The 15,779-nt window shown below is 43.5% G+C and overlaps 1 protein-coding gene and 1 long non-coding RNA gene across 13 annotated transcripts in view; one reads left to right on the top strand and one right to left on the bottom strand.

The window, feature by feature from the left end:
- Positions 1-12,379, bottom strand: part of HECTD1 (HECT domain E3 ubiquitin protein ligase 1) — a 65,008-nt gene extending 52,629 nt beyond the window's left edge. For 5 of the 12 annotated variants that reach the window (XM_079954108.1, XM_079954109.1, XM_079954111.1 and 2 more), the window contains exon 1: positions 11,988-12,378. The gene's annotated coding sequence lies outside the window, so the exon portion shown is untranslated. Of the gene's footprint in view, positions 1-3,294; positions 3,555-11,987 lie in introns of those variants that run through there. The other 7 variants (XM_079954119.1, XM_079954115.1, XM_079954118.1 and 4 more) reach the window with 5 other exon arrangements.
- The window catches only part of LOC307204203, a 34,068-nt gene continuing 22,024 nt past the window's right edge, over positions 3,736-15,779 (top strand). Inside the window, exons 1-2 of the long non-coding RNA XR_013833524.1 lie at positions 3,736-4,230; positions 5,275-5,337. This is a non-coding gene — a long non-coding RNA (uncharacterized lncRNA). The remainder of the gene's footprint in view (positions 4,231-5,274; positions 5,338-15,779) is intronic.

Raw genomic sequence — 15,779 nt, 5'->3', positions numbered from 1 at the left:
ACCTTTACCCACAGCTTCAGCCCAAGCCAATTCATCTTTACTTAAAAGTTTCACTGAGCTCAGAGCTGCATCTTTCTAACAGAACATACCCTAAACTCCCAAGAAAGTTGTCCAGATCCTCCAGACCTTCTCAGTGAGCAGAGAAATTATGTCTACTGCCACTGCTATTCCACAGGCAGAAACAATCATCCACAGTGAAGGACAAAGGGAGACATTCAGTGGGTATGTCAGTCAAAACCCTGACCCACAGAATCCTATGAAATCTCACTCTCATGAAATACTCCAAGAATGGTGGCAAAACTATGCCAGCCCAGGAACTAGTGTTATTCCCACCCCCACCATAGCAGTCCATGGGTGGGTGAATTTAAAAAACCCAACCTCAGTAGGTAAAAGTAATAGCCACTCCTCCTACCTTATTCACTGGCAGGCAGAAAGCAGCAGTGATTAGAAAATGGTGGTATCTCCACCACATAATATCCCATTACTACTGTGGGACTGGATGCCTTGTTGGTAATGCCCCATTTCTTGGGCAAGGTGCTGGAGTGGCCACCTTTAGGTGTTCTTAGAAGAATCAAAGTATTTCAGTCTGGCTTCAGGTCAGGCTTTGAAACCAAAACAGGCTTGGTTAACCTGATGAATGAGCAGCTTTATGACAGAGACAGGAATAGTATGACTCTGTTGGTTCTCTTGGACTTTTAATCAGCTTTTGATACCACTGACTATGGTATCTTGCTGGACCAATGCTGCAGGGTAGGGGGTTATGCTAGACCAACTCTACAGGCGTGGTGTTATGGTAGCTCTGCTTCTACCTGCAGGATAAATTTCAAAGGGCTGCATTGAGTCTTTTGCTCTTCCCCATAGCAGCTGCGCTGTGGGATACCACAAGGATCCATCTTGTCCCCCAAGTTATTTATATCTATATGAAGCCATTTAGAGAAGTCATTAAGGGATATGGAGTTGGGTACCTTTGGGATGGTGATGGCATGACAACCACTTCTATTACTTCTGTCATCTAAGTCAGCTGAGGGTGTGCAGGCGCTGGACCACTGTAATGAACTAGATTACAGTCAATAAATTGTGACAATCCTGGAAAGATGAAGGTCCTCTGGGTTGTTGGTTCTCATGTTGGGGAATGAGGCAAACAGCCTGCTCTAGATAGGACTGCACTCCCTTGAAGGAGCAAGTTTGTAGTCTGGGAGTAGTCCCGGGTCCATCTTGTCACCAAAGGTCCAAATGGCAATGGTGGCCCAGAGTGCTTTTGGTCACCTTTGGCTGCCTCACCAGCTACAACTGCTCCTGGAAAGGGATAGCTTGGCCACAAAAGTGCATGCTCTAGTAACCGGTTTACTGAACTATTTTGAAACTTTTTGGCATGGCCTTCCAATGCAATGGAGAGATCAGGGAATGTATTTTGAATGCTATACCTTATTGACTTGATTTACATCAAATTATATCTTTCTATATATGCACTAAGCTATGTATGCCATTCCCACTGCTTCTGGGCATTGCTTATTTATATGTTCCTTAAGTTCTGTTCTTGTTGTCATTCAATTTTTTAATAGTTTTTAGAGATTGATATTAAACTTTATGTCAATGTTGCTTTTAAAAAATTTTTTAAAGTTTGTTTTTTAATTAATTGGTCTCAGCGATTTGATAGACTACTGATATGGATTACTATCTTAATGTATTGCTGATACGTTGTATTACTAGGTTTTTTAAAAATTCTGATACACATTGCTCTTTCTTATGTATTAAGCCACTTTGGGTATAATTTGTTATAGAAAACCAGTATAAAAACTAATGATAAGCTGAAAACAGCTGAAAAATTCTCATAATTCCCTTGTACTTCAAAAGCTAAATGCTATCTTTATTGGCATATTAAAGCTTCTTACTCTAACATACAAGTAATTACCTCTTTTTGTAAACCTGAGGCTGTTCCTGGATCAATATAACCACCACACACAAAAGCAGTTTGCTGAAGTAAATATGCCCTTTCACACATTTGCTTTTATCCTTCCATAAATGAATTATATTACAAACATTGAAAAAGTTAACTGTACAAAGTTTCTTCAGTAGTATTAGGGAGAGGAAGACTCTCTCCAGAATTGTGCCTTTAAAAAATATACTGTTGGGCAAAGTCTGCTTGTGTGTTTGCTTGTGACGTGTTAGCAATTAATAATGTTACCTTTTAACAACATTTGGGGGAGGGGAGCATTCCAGAAAAAAACCAGCCTTATGATGTAAAATACTACCCAGTTACAAACAAAGTTACATAGAAATTAGTCAAACTTACTTTCAACTTGGTCTGCATGAGAGACCAAACTAAAAACAATAGAATAATTCCTGCAGGCTGAAAAACCCCAGGTAACAACAACAAACTTTGTCCTGTATTAAATACATATATTATACAAAGGTAAATCCTTCAAAGGCTGCCTACATGCATAGTGAAAGACACACTTATCTTAAATAAATAAAAGTCAAACACACAGTCAGGCACACTCTCCGACAAAGTAATAAATGTGGGGGAAGGGGCCACACTTTTGTGGCAAAGCACATGCTTTCCACGCAGAAGGGTTCAGTCCGTAGTACAGTATATCCAGTTAAAAGGCTCTTAGGTAACAGGGCTGGAAGTTACCCAAGACTTTGGAGAACCGCTGCCGGTCAGAGTAGATACTACTAGGCTACACAGACCGACAGCCTGACCATGAGGTACCTTCACACGTTATTTGCCGACCTTCTACGACGAGACTGAATAAAGCCAACGCCAGACAATACAGCGAGGGATGTCACACTGACTTTTACAGATCCGGCTTGCAATCCAACCCCACCCGCAATTCTCCGAGAGTAAGCCCCGCTGAGCTCAATAGCATTCCCTCCCGAGTAGACACGGTTAGCATTACAACCCCGAGTCACAAAGGAGAGCCGAAAACAACGTAAGGCCACAAGCTCAGGCACCGAGAGGAAGCCGATCACTTCCCCTCCACAGGGCCCGCAGCCCAGGGCTCGGAGCACCTGCTCGCCTCGCCTCCTACTAGGCCCGCAGGCCCCAACCAGATCTCTTCGCGGCAGCCCGGACAGGCGACCCCGCTCGCTACCCTCCCGGCCCCAAACCCTCCGCTTCCCCAGGCCTACCAAGCCCCGCCGCGCCTGGACTCGGCGTGGCCTCTCTCCAGCCTCCCCGCTCCAGCCGCCTTCCCCACACGGACCCCGAAGCCCAGCCCGACCCACCAGCGGCGGAGCCGTCCCGGAACCGCCTGCCTCGGAGCCCCAGCTCTCCCCGCCTCCTCTTCTTACCCGAGCCGGGCCGCGGCGCTCGCGTTGTCTGGCAGCCGCAGGCCTCGCAGGGTGACCCGGTCAGGTGGCTTAGGAAAGGCCGCCGCGAGGCCCCGCCGCGCTCTTGTTTCCTCCTCCCCGCTGCCCGAGTGAGGGACTCGCTCGCTCTCCGCGGCGCCGCAGACTTTCTCCTCAGACGCCGCCGCCGCCGCTGTGGCCGCCTCAGCTTCCCGGCGTCCTTCGCTCACCTCCCTCAGTCCATCGCCAGGCAGCGACGCACCCCGTCCATCTTGATCCTCCCGGCACAAGAGTGGGAGGGGGAGGGTGACGGGGAAGCGAGCGCCACAGACACGAGAGGGGGGGGAGGAGGAGGAGGAGGAGGAAGGGGAGCGGGAGGGGGAGGAGCCCGCCAGCCTCCGAGTCACGCTCGGGCGGACTCCGGGAGCCGCGCGGGGAGATACCGAGGGCCGGCAGAGGGGGCGCTGCGGAGGCCAAGCTCGCGCCGGCGTTTCCTACGCTCTTTCCTTACCCGCCGCCGGTTACTTCTCGGACTGCTTTTCCCTCAGCTTCCTCGCCTCTCCGTAACGTTGGGGATGCGTCGAGATGTGTTGAATTGGAAGTAGTAGCAACAGGAAGCGCCCTATCGCGTTCCTCAGGGCGCAATGGCGAACTTTTATTCTCCCCCCTCCCTCGTTAAAAAGGAGGAAGAAGAGACCTCCCCTCATATCATAGACTACACATGTCTCTCTCCCCAGCCCCCTCGGCCCAGCTTCTCCTGTCCAAAGAGGAGCGAACTTGAGTCGCAGCAGCAGGCGAACGAGGGACTGGACGAGAGGAACAGAAATTCTTCTTCACACGAGTCGCCATTACCTTGCGGGATCCGCGGCCCACTGGCTCCTGTGGCTTTAAAGCGGGATGTGAGGGGGCGAGTTTATTAACGACAACCAAGTTTCTTGGGTGAGCGCAGGGTCCTCCTAGCTGTAGCTCGGAGAAAGGGGTCGCTCCCCTCAGGCCCAACAAGCCTGGGGAATGGGCAGGGATTATAAGAACTGCAGTTCCGCTGGGGAGGGGGACTTCAGAAGGGAAATGCGGTTGCCTTCATTATATATTTTTTATTTTAAAATTTTTTTTTAATACTATTATTTATACTCCGCCCTTCTGGGGCATTGAGTGCACCTGGCCATTTGGGTCAGCAGGTTGTTCTCCAACTGCATGTACTGCACACGGTCTACTTAAAGCACATTGCCCACCACCAGAGACTTGGGGGAACTGTTAAGGGTGCTGGGAATTGGAGGGTGAACGACAATCTCCAGGGTTATTTGTCGGAAAAGGAAAAGTGCTTTAAATGTATGGGGGAGGGTGTACACAGCCTAAGTCAGAGATAGGGTGACCCTCCAGATGCTGTTGGGCTCTTAACTCCTATCAGCCCTATCCAAAGATGCTGGAAGTTGGGAGTCCAACAATTATCCCTAGTCAAGGTGGTCCTGTAGTGTTTTCTCCACTTGAAGAGCCAATCTATGTGGGCAGCAAAGACATCACATTAGAAGGGCAATATAAGGTAAAGGTAAAGGTACCCCTGCCCGTACAGGCCAGTCTTGACAGACTCTGGGGTTGTGCGCCCATCTCACTTAAGAGGCCAGGGGCCAGCGCTGTCCGGAGACACTTCCGGGTCACGTGGCCAGCGTGACATCGCTGCTCTGGCGAGCCAGAGCCGCACACGGAAACGCTGTTTACCTTCCCGCTGGTAAGCGGTCCCTATTTATCTACTTGCACCCAGAGGTGCTTTCGAACTGCTAGGTTGGCAGGCGCTGGGACCGAGCAGCGGGAGCGCACCCCGCCGCAGGGATTCGAACCGCCGACCTTTCGATCGGCAAGTCCTAGGCGCTGAGGCTTTAACCCACAGCGCCACCTGCGTCCCATAGAAGGGCAATATAAGGAGTGCTAATTTTACTGCCCAGCATTTAATAATATTTCCTATATTCCTTCTCCCAATGTGCTCAGGATTCAACTCTCCTCACCACAATCCTACAAAACAATTTATACCAAGGGACAATGAGCGGCCAAGTGAGTTTAATTAATTTATTTTATGTTATTTAATTTAATTAATGGTTGAGCAGCCATTTGAGTCTATGTGTCTCCAGTCTAAGCCTTATCTGTCTGATGCTACACTGGGGGGTTGAGGTGGGTGACACCTCCAGTGTTTTGGACCACAAATGAAGTATTTCTTAGGGACACCTACATTTCTGACTAGCTCACTGATTCTACATAATATTAAGTAATTGAGTGTAAGTTCAGTTATATACAAAGTATATGTAAATATTAACTAAAAAAAAAACCCAAACAAGGACAGGGCTCTTGCACCTTGAATGTAAGAGGAGAATTTTAGCAGGTGTAGCATGTGATGCAATTAGCTCTTCAGTACAACTATTAAAGGTGCAGGAGTCCTGCCCTCTTTTCCATCAGCCCCTCCCAACTAATATACAGTTGTACCTCGGGTTAAGAACTTAATTCGTTCTGGAGGTCCGTTCTTAACCTGAAACTATTCTTAACCTGAGGTACCACTTTAGCTAATGGGGCCTCCCGTTGCTGCCACGCCGTCGTCATGCAATTTCTGTTCTCATCCTGAAGCAAAGTTGTGTTGGATGAGTTTCAGTTGGTAAGGTTCAAGGTACTATTTCTGGCCCAAAGTACCACTGTATGCCAAAGGCACAAATTAAAAGGAGGGAGAAGCTGTCCTAATGAGGTTTTTTTTTTAAAAAAAAAAGCCTTTGGAGCTTGCTGCATCTCTCCAAAAATGGGAAATGGAAATGGCACTCTTTATGGAGTAATGTAGTATGGCCAAACCGTTAATTTACAAGGTATGTATATTTCTCAAGCAGTTCCAGGGGAACTCCCAAGCAGTTCAAAAAATTTAGTTAAAATGAACAATTCTCCAGTGAGTACATGTGCTAGTTATGTTCCTTCTCTCTTTAGCATAAAGGTTGATGGAAGCAGAGAGTCCATATATGTGTGACTGCAGTCAGTGGCAGAGCTTCATGCTCCAGCACTGGGGGGGGGGGGCGAAGAGCAGGCGGGGCAGGGCGGGGCTGGTGTGCATCATGGGGGGGGGGCATGCTGCCTGCACGGGCAGCCACGATGGCACTCTACTGGGATCTCGCTGCCAGGGATGGGGCGCTCCCCCCCCACACCTCTTCCTCTGCTAGTGACTGCAGTTCCACTCATTGGTAAGGATTTCAGAGGCTTCCAGTTTGCTCCACAATTAGGAGAGAACCTAACCATTTCAGCCTCGTGGACTCATGGGCAAATTGGAATGTAAATCTGAGCATTAGTCTCTGTCATTTAAAACCAGCAGAGCCATGGGGACAATGCAACTACACTATGTAGAAGGCAATACAAAATAATAATAATAATAATAAAATATATGTAGAAGGCAGTTCTCTGACACCTCATTTCGTATATTATTATTATTATTATTATTATTAATTGAATTTATATACCGCCCTATACCCAGTGGTCTCAGGGTGGTTCACAGAAGAAAATCAAAATATAAAACCACAAAATATATAATCAAAATAAAAACAACCCAATAACCCCCCCTGCCAAAATAACCCTTACATTTTAAAAGGGCATAGGATGCCAATCAAAACAACCAAAGGCCTGGTTAAAAAGGAATGTTTTTGCAGTAATCTAACCTTGAGGTTACCAGAGCACAGACAACAGTAGGCTATCCCTGTCCAGATAGAGGCGTAGCTGGGCCACCAGTCAAAGCTTGATGGAAGGCACTCCCAGTCACCTGAGCCTTGAGCAACAGCAAAGGATCCAGGAGTATCCCAAATCTACAAACCTGCTCCTTCAGAGGAAGTGTAACACCATCAAGAGCAGGCAATCTCCCACCTGTCTGGTCTAGGGAACCACCCACTAACAGTGCCTCAGTCTTATCTGGATTGAGTTTCAGTTTGTTGCCTCCAGTCCATTACCAAGGCAAGATACTGGTCCAGCACTTTCACTGCCTGACCTGCTGATGTAAAGGAGAAATAGAGCTGAGGGCCATCAGCATACTGCTGACAACGTACTCCAAACCACCTAGCAATTTCATGTAGATGTTAAACAACGTGGGGCATAGGATTGAGCCCTGTGGAACCCCCACACTGAAGGTTCCACAGGGCTGAAAAGCATTCCCCAAGTAACACCCTTGGGGAACGGCCATCCAAGTAGGACTGGAACCACCGCAAAGCGGTGCCACCCACCCATAGTTCGGACAGTTGCTCAAGAAGGATACCATGGTCAAAGGTATTGAAAGCTGCTGAGAGGTTGAGAAAAATTAACACATTTCCCTTGTTTCTCTCTCTACCGAGGTCATCATACAGGGGGACCAAACCAGTTTCTGTGCCAAAACTGGGCCTTAACCCAGATTGAAATGGATCCAGAAAATCACTTTCTTCCCAAAGCGCCTGGAACTGGTCTGCTACCACTCGCTCCAAAACTTTGCTTAGGAAAGGGAGATTAGCAATTGGCCAGTAGTTGGTTAGGTTTTCCGAATCCAGGGAAGGTTTCTTAAGGAGTGGTTTTACCACTGCCTCCTTCAAACAGGCAGGGACCACCCCCTCGTAAAGAGGCATTGATCACCTCCCTGGCCCAGCCACCTGTTCCCTCCCTGCTGATTTTTATCAGCCAAGAGGGGCAAGGGTCTAGAGTGCAAGTGGTCACCCTGACTGATCTGAGCACCTTGTCCACATCCTTGAGCCTTACCAACTGAAACTCATCCAACACAACATGACTAGATTGTGCTCTGGACACCCCATGAGATTCATCTGCTAGGTATTGATAGATGCAGGTGATTTTATCCTCAAAATGCTTTGCAAACAAGTCACAGTGAGGTACCATTGGTTCTATCACCTCCTTTGGGCCAGCCTGTAAAAGGCCTTGTACAACCCAGAAAAGCTCCACCGGATTGCATAATGATGCAGTGGAGGCAGTAAAGTAAGCTTTCTTTGCTTCCTTCACTGCCACTAGGTAGGCTCAGGGGTTATCATGTCAATAGCCTGAGCCACTCAGTTGTAAAGACATGACAACTTTGACATTATGACATGCCTATGTGCTTTTTTTTTGTTTGTTTGTTTTAAGTATTTTAAGATACTCCCAGGAAGCAACCATATGCCATAATGTGTAGTCCCTTCCTAGGGTATTGTATGGGGAAAATATGTGCCTCTGGAGAGTACAGTTGCAGTACAGTGCAAAGAAGCCAGTCCAAGGACTACCTCATAAGTAAAGGTAAAGGTACCCCTGCCTGTACGGGCCAGTCTTGTCAGACTCTAGGGTTGTGCGCTCATCTCACTCTAGAGGCCGGGAGCCAGCGCTGTCCACAGACACTTCTGGGTCACGTGGCCAGCGTGACAAAGCTGCTCCGGCGAACCGGCACCAGAGCAGCACATGGAAACGCCATTTACCTTCCCGCTATAAAGCGGTACCTATTTATCTACTTGCACTTAAGGGTGCTTTTGAACTGCTAGGTGGGCAGGAGCTGGGACCGAACAACGGGAGCTCACCCCGCCGCGGGGATTCGAACCGCCGACCATACGATCGGCAAGTCCTAGGCACTGAGGTTTTACCCACAATGCCACCCGCGTCCCTACCTCATAAGTACCTGGTTTTTAATTTGTTTTTTTGTTTTTAGTAGACCTGTTCAGTGTTCACTCTTTTATTTAAAAGTTTGCACATGAACAGAGTGTCCTGGACTCATTTTTGCATGTAGGAGAAACTGACACAGGACAGAAATAGACTGTTTCATTCATTCCTACACATGAGGCAACCACAGCCTTGAGACAAACAGTTTTCTGCAGATAGACCCACCATGTGAGACATATTTTAACAGTGACTATATACATAAATTGTTTGTTTTCATTATTGGTGAATGTATACACACCATCATTTTTAATATGTCACAGAATTTCCCTCAGCAGGAAAGAGAATGGGCAAACCTTGTTCATATATGGTTGGGTACATTGGATCCCCTCAACTGGGGTTAAAGTGTTTAGGAATGAGGGGTAAACAGGTTGGAGGTTAGTTAACATTCTTAATTGTGTGTAGTTAAATCTGCATAAAATAGAGCACCCTTTAATTTTTTTATTGGTGTTTATTGTGAACTGCCTTATGAAGACCTTTGATCATGACATGCATTATAAAAAAACCCCTAAATAATCAGTAAACATTGTGTTACAACCTTCAACGCTGCAGTTCTGAACATGCATTATATGAAATATAGTTTCTGTTAAATTAATGGGGCATAATCTGCTGATCATGTTCTAGGGTATAAATTGAACTCTCATTCTAGTGTTAGGATTTAGCTCATTAGTTTTAAAACCTGTAATCTGTGGTTCTGAGATCCATCATTAAGTAGGAACCATCTACACAGAACATTCTGTATATAATTACTCTCTGCAATTTGCTGTGAAAAAAGGCCACATTCAGGCACACTGGGTCATCACAGTGGCTCTTTTTGTAGAGTTGCATGACATTTTTAGTGAGGCCATTAGTCACAAAAGAAGTTAATAATATAATTAACATAAGATTATAGTTTATTTAAATAGTGGTGACTATGTGGCAGATCCTTCCTGTAGTCACCAGGAAAATGGAAGTATGCAGAGAGCCTGAAGACAATGGCAGTTCTTCTACCTCACACAGGACCAGGCAGTCACATGTCACTGTCCTAGGCAGACATCATTTAGGAAGTCTTTAGTTACTCTGACTGACATGTGATGTGTCAATATCATTATAAGTGTAAAATAATGCTGATCTTTAACAACAAGAAGTTATATTTTAATTACCACTGAATGGAAATTGGGAAGATATGTGGATTGTAAAATATTGTATATGACATGAAGTACGTCAGAGAAAGCCGAGATTAGGGATGGCAGAGGAAATTAGTTCACTTTGCACTTTATTTTGAACCTACCACATTCATGCTTCCCAAAACAATATGAGAACTGAAACACAGTTCTCATAAATTTGTACTTCTCCAAATGTTGTGATGCCACATATGCACACAAAAGTGTATATTGGTGAAAATCATGTGCAAAATACATTCCATTAAATGTTTTGCAAAAATCCCACATACTGGACAACATACAAAAATGTGTATATTAGGAGACATGAACACAAAGATGCATCTGATTGTTCATCTGGACTTCTTTTCTTAAAAAAAACACCAATAACACATATGTATCTTTTCCACAAACAGGAGCGCAAACAAGATTGGATCAATTGAAAAGAGAGAGAGACTGCAATTGACATTGCTGTGTGGAGTGTTCTGTTTAGTATTCCAGTCAGTTATGCCATCCTCCAGGATGGTCCATTCCATTCCCACCCAGTTTCCATCACCTGCCCTGCCCACATCATTGGTCAGCATTCCATGGCTACAGAGCACATTCAGTCTCCATTCAGCTATTCTGGGTTTTCTTTAATGATCAGGGCAGGGGAAGCTGATTGTAATGCCATCAGCTCCTGTTTCAGGTTCCAGGACAGAACACCAGTAAATATTAACTTAACTTTAAATACTAAATCTGGTAAGACACAAACCTGCCTACCTAAACCTAGCACAAAGGATTGATAGTGTTCTTGTGGATGGAGACTAATTTATGAGCTGGGTGGACTGGTGAAACATGGAGATGGGAGTAGTAAATTGGTGGCTTGAGGGGAATTTGTGAGGGTAAGCCCAATGGAACATTTGTCCTTCTAAACCATTTGGCTTATAAACCAAAATAAATTTCAGGCAGTAGGTAGTAGGTTACCAGGGCCTATAGAAAGGCGTGAGCCTTGTGGAAAACATTTTGATCCCACTGTTGGGGAGGTTAGCTGTTTTATAGCAAATTCAATCAAGAAGTTTAAGTACCCACTCATTTTTAATTGTTAAATAGGACAGAGCTGGAGATAAGTGATTATCAGAAAAATATTTTAGCTTAAATCTTATTGATGCATAATTAAAATGGGGCAAAACCTACCTGAGATAGAAAACATCAGCATTTATTCCAAATAGTCTACAGTCAAGCAATTAAAAGGCACTGTGGAGTTGATGCTTTTTACCATGTCACTTTTGACTGTCAATCTGCCATTATTCAAATGATATACAGTTGTTTTAAAAAGTAAAACAAATTGGGATAAATTATTAAAATGGCATTAACAATGCAAAATATTTGTATTTTAATCCTTTGGATTTTCGTTTTATTTATGTGCCCCAAAATATCACAAAAACAGTTTCTGCCTCACACACTTTACCAATTAAATTTGTGCCATTTTTAAATTTTAACATAAACATTTTCATTAGTCATATTTCAAAACACTGCATGGCTGATGCTTCGGTGTATCAAACCATTCCAGGATTCAGAAATCTGAGCATGGTAGAGGTACCCTAAATGACCCCATAGATCTTAGCAACATGGCTTGGAATGACACAGTTTTCCAAGTGTAAGAAGAAGAGAACACATTTATTATACTTGTGATCAAATGCTTAGCAATTTTGTTTTTCTGTACTTCTGCTTTATTCCTACCTAGCACTGAATGCAGAACGTCCACCTTTTCCATCGTATCCTTAAATTAATCACCATACAATTCATTTTCTTAAAGAAACAAATGTTTCAATCTGTTGTGCTTTTTCACAGAAAAAAATCATTTCCTGTTTCAGATTATTCTTGTTACAGTCAAAAGGATTAGCTACTTACTTGATACTTACACTGAAAGGGTTACACAGTATACCGGTAATGTCTTATTCAGTCCAGATGGCTTTTCAGACATCTTCTTGAAAAAGACTTTTATCCAGAAAAGCAAATCCTGCGTTAAATCTTTTTCATTTAAAAAGGGGGGTTGGGTGAAACTTCATATTAAGATCCCAGCAGTTCTCTTTCAGTTTGGCTCTTGTAAAATCCTAGAACATGTCTGAACATAGGGTCAACTTTGTGGCTTTTCCATCGTGTCACTGTCTGTAATCTTGGATCCCGGTAATCACAAGTGCAGCTACGTCAGCTGTAAAGCACACTGTTTACCATTCACCAGCTTGTGCAATGTGCTGCAATGAGAAGTGTGTTAAAGGTTGACTATTACATTCTTCAAATGTTTTGATTAGTCATGTTGGGTGGCTTCTGCCTGAGGACTGTATGCAATGTAAGTTTTGAAAGTGCACTGTATTTGAAAACATCAGTCTAGTCTTTATATAGCCATTTCTGCTCAACTTCCACTTTCAGACATAACTAACAGCATCTTTCAGACAGGATCTTTTTCTGCTTAAAAAAGAATCTATAATTGAGCAAACGTTCTATAGATGTAGCCTCCTCAAGCTTGTGAGTCCAGCAGACAGGAAGTGAACTCCCTGCTTCAACTTCCTGCTTGTGCCGGGCTAAGAGCTGAAGTGATGAGGAAGGCGTCAACTTTGACTCCAGCCAATCAGGAATTGCAAGAGGATGACATGCAATCATTCTGTGAATGCAGACCCACACTTATTCTAGGATGACTAACACTTTTTCTGTAGTACAGCTTGGCTTGCCTAACCACAATAGCTGCTCATGCCCTGTGGAACTTTTGATTTAGGGTTTTTGACAATTTCAAAAACAGTTTTCAAAGTGGTATTTAGCTGTAGTTCGGTGAAGGGGGGTGAGTCAGTCCCTGTACTTGGGAACAGAGAGCTGGTCAAAGGGAGAACAGAAACTCTTTGTTAGAACAACACCACTTTCTACCAGTTGATGTTTCCAAGCATGATTCAAAGCACTGGTTATCATGCCCTACAAAGCCTTATATGACTTCGTTTCAGTTTGTGGGACATTAGCAGCCAAACCTAACAAATGCATATTATTGCTAGTTAACATGAGAAGGGGCCTAGTCCACAGAGCTATATTGCTAGTAGGCAGATACTCAGACCATTGAAGTACAATTGGTAGGGAGGGCTCTATATGATGTCATTTCCCCTCCTCTCCTAGAGAGGAAGAAGCATTTGGAATTCTTATTCTTCTCTCTTTTCCTTTGACTGGCATTGGTACAGACATGCTTCCGCTTGCTCCAACTTTATGCACATTCCTGAAGCTGGTTATGCGCACGCTCTCTCTCTCTCTCTCCCTGTGTATTTGCTGCTGCCTTTGTTGTAAGCCAATGCATGATTATCATCCCAGCAAATGTCCATTCATTTATTTAAGGAATTGCTTCTTATAAGAGCAATTATGTGTGACTGGCATTTACTGATATATATGTGGTATTTCTCAAAAGCACAATTTTATGAACATTGTGTTCTCATTATATTGAGGATGCTGATAAAGTATGTTGAAATTCATTGCCAACCAGGCTGTGTAGGATCACAACACTGAAGGCTTTCTGAAAATATCTGGAGACTTCTGTTTTTTGCAGGCTGTATCTCAAAGGAAGACTTAGTTTGCAAGTCTGTTTTATTTTGTTGGTGTTGGCTATAGTAATCTGAGTGTCTACTTGTTTTATTATTTGTTGGTTTCTAGCATTTCACTTATCAGTATTTTCTTTTGTTTTTTTTCTGTGTTTTATTGGAAAGTTTTGTATGTTATGTGCTTATTTTTAACTTAAATGTTCACTAACTTAGGGGAAACATTCTGAAAATCAGGGTGCACATTTATTAATAAAAATTTATTAAGGTTTCAAACAGCATTTCAATAAATGCTAAAAACAAGATTTTGGGATACAAAGCCTTTTCCAGTCTCTTATAATTCTTGTATCACCAATCTGTTGATTTCTAGGAAGTCTGCACTGTGAACATTGTGAGTTGATATCCATGAGAACATACTGTACATATGTTAATCTGGTCCTGCTCTTTCTTCTGTCTCTGAATTAAGGCCCTTCACATGGTCACTGTTTTCAAAGCTGCTCTCTGTAAGGGTCAACCTAGATATGACATGAATTGCATGGATGCAACAAGGTTTTTGTTGCTGTAGTATAAATAGCAACCTCTTGAGTGCAGGGTTGGGCAAGTGAAGTTTATTCCTGCCTCTTTATTCGTGCCACAGCCTGATCAAAGCCGCCTCTCTGCATCTGCTGTTTGCTATTCCCTTCTGCAGTACTGTACAAGAATCATTATGTAGCACATTGAACAAACAAAAGTAGTGAATATCAGAAAGAAAGCTCCCACCACAAATAGCAACAAGAAAGGAAATTCCGAATAAACATCAGGAATAACTTTTTGAGAGTAAGAGCTGTTTGACAGTGGAACAGTCTCCTTCGGGAGGTTGTGGACTCTCCTCCTTTGGTGGTTTTTAAGCAGAGGTTGGATGGCCATCTGTCTTGGATAGCTGAGGTTCCTCCATTGCAGGGGGTTGAACTAGATGACCCTTGGGGTCCCTTCCAACTCTACAATGCTATGCTTCTATGATCCTACTATGATTTCACAGTTCTTTAAACAATTGAAAAATTAATGCAGCAAGGAAAGCAATTCATAAATCATAATAATCATTCATCATTCATAAATCTGATTATAATCAAATACAGTTATTGAACATAGAACATTGTAAAGTTTAAAAAATATAAATTCATAATTTGTACTTGTTGTTAATATACAGTGGTACCTTGGGTTAAGTACTTAATTCGTTCCGGAGGTCTGTACTTAACCTGAAACTGTTCTTAACCTGAAGCACCACTTTAGCTAATGGGGCCTCCTGCTGCCGCCGCGCTGCTGGAGCACGATTTCTGTTCTCATCCTGAAGCAAAGTTCTTAACTTGAAGCACTATTTCTGGGTTAGCGGAGTCTGTAACCTGAAGCGTATGCAACCTGAAACGTATGTAACCCGAGGTACCACTGTATTAATATTATATTTCACTATATTAAATAGATTTCTGTTTACAAAACTGTCTTGACATTGTTTCCCTTCTCAAAACCTAAGGAGTTCAACAAAATTTAAGGCTTAATTATTCAACTTCTGGCACTTTTGGTACCTGGAAAGTTAAATCAAATACTTCCCTTTAAAATAAATTAAGGAATTATCTCCTTATCTCTGTTGCCTCCCTGTGGACCAGCTATATCACTACAAGAAGAAAAGAAAGTGGAAAATGTAGTGCAGGAATATCCCATAAGGCAGTCAGTGTGACAAACCTACTTTGTCAACTGATTGAAGCAATGGCCTGCCTTTGAAGTTCATGGGTTCAGACTAAATTGGGTACATGGTGAAAGACTCATGTGATGTTTTTACCACATGTCTCACTTCCAGTGCAATGACATTTTGCCATACCACTGCCCGCCCACTTAATCATGTGGAACCTGACACATAACCTTCCACTTAGGCTCAGCTCAGGCTGGGCTCATTCAAATCTACATAATCCCCACACTGAATGCTGAAAATTTTTCGTGGGGAATTTTTTAAAAAGTTCACAAATTATTAAAAAAATGTGAAGAACTGGATTTAAGATTTTAGAAATGAGGAACAAAATCCCTAGCCATAGGCCTATGCCCTGAGTTCTGACAAGAAGTACATTGACAGTTATACAAACCATTGTTTATTACAGTACTTTAT

This window comes from Podarcis cretensis (genome assembly GCF_951804945.1).
Source record: "Podarcis cretensis genome assembly, chromosome: 1".
In the NCBI taxonomy this organism is placed as follows: domain Eukaryota; kingdom Metazoa; phylum Chordata; class Lepidosauria; order Squamata; family Lacertidae; genus Podarcis; species Podarcis cretensis.
This window is presented reverse-complemented; position numbering and strand designations above follow the sequence as displayed.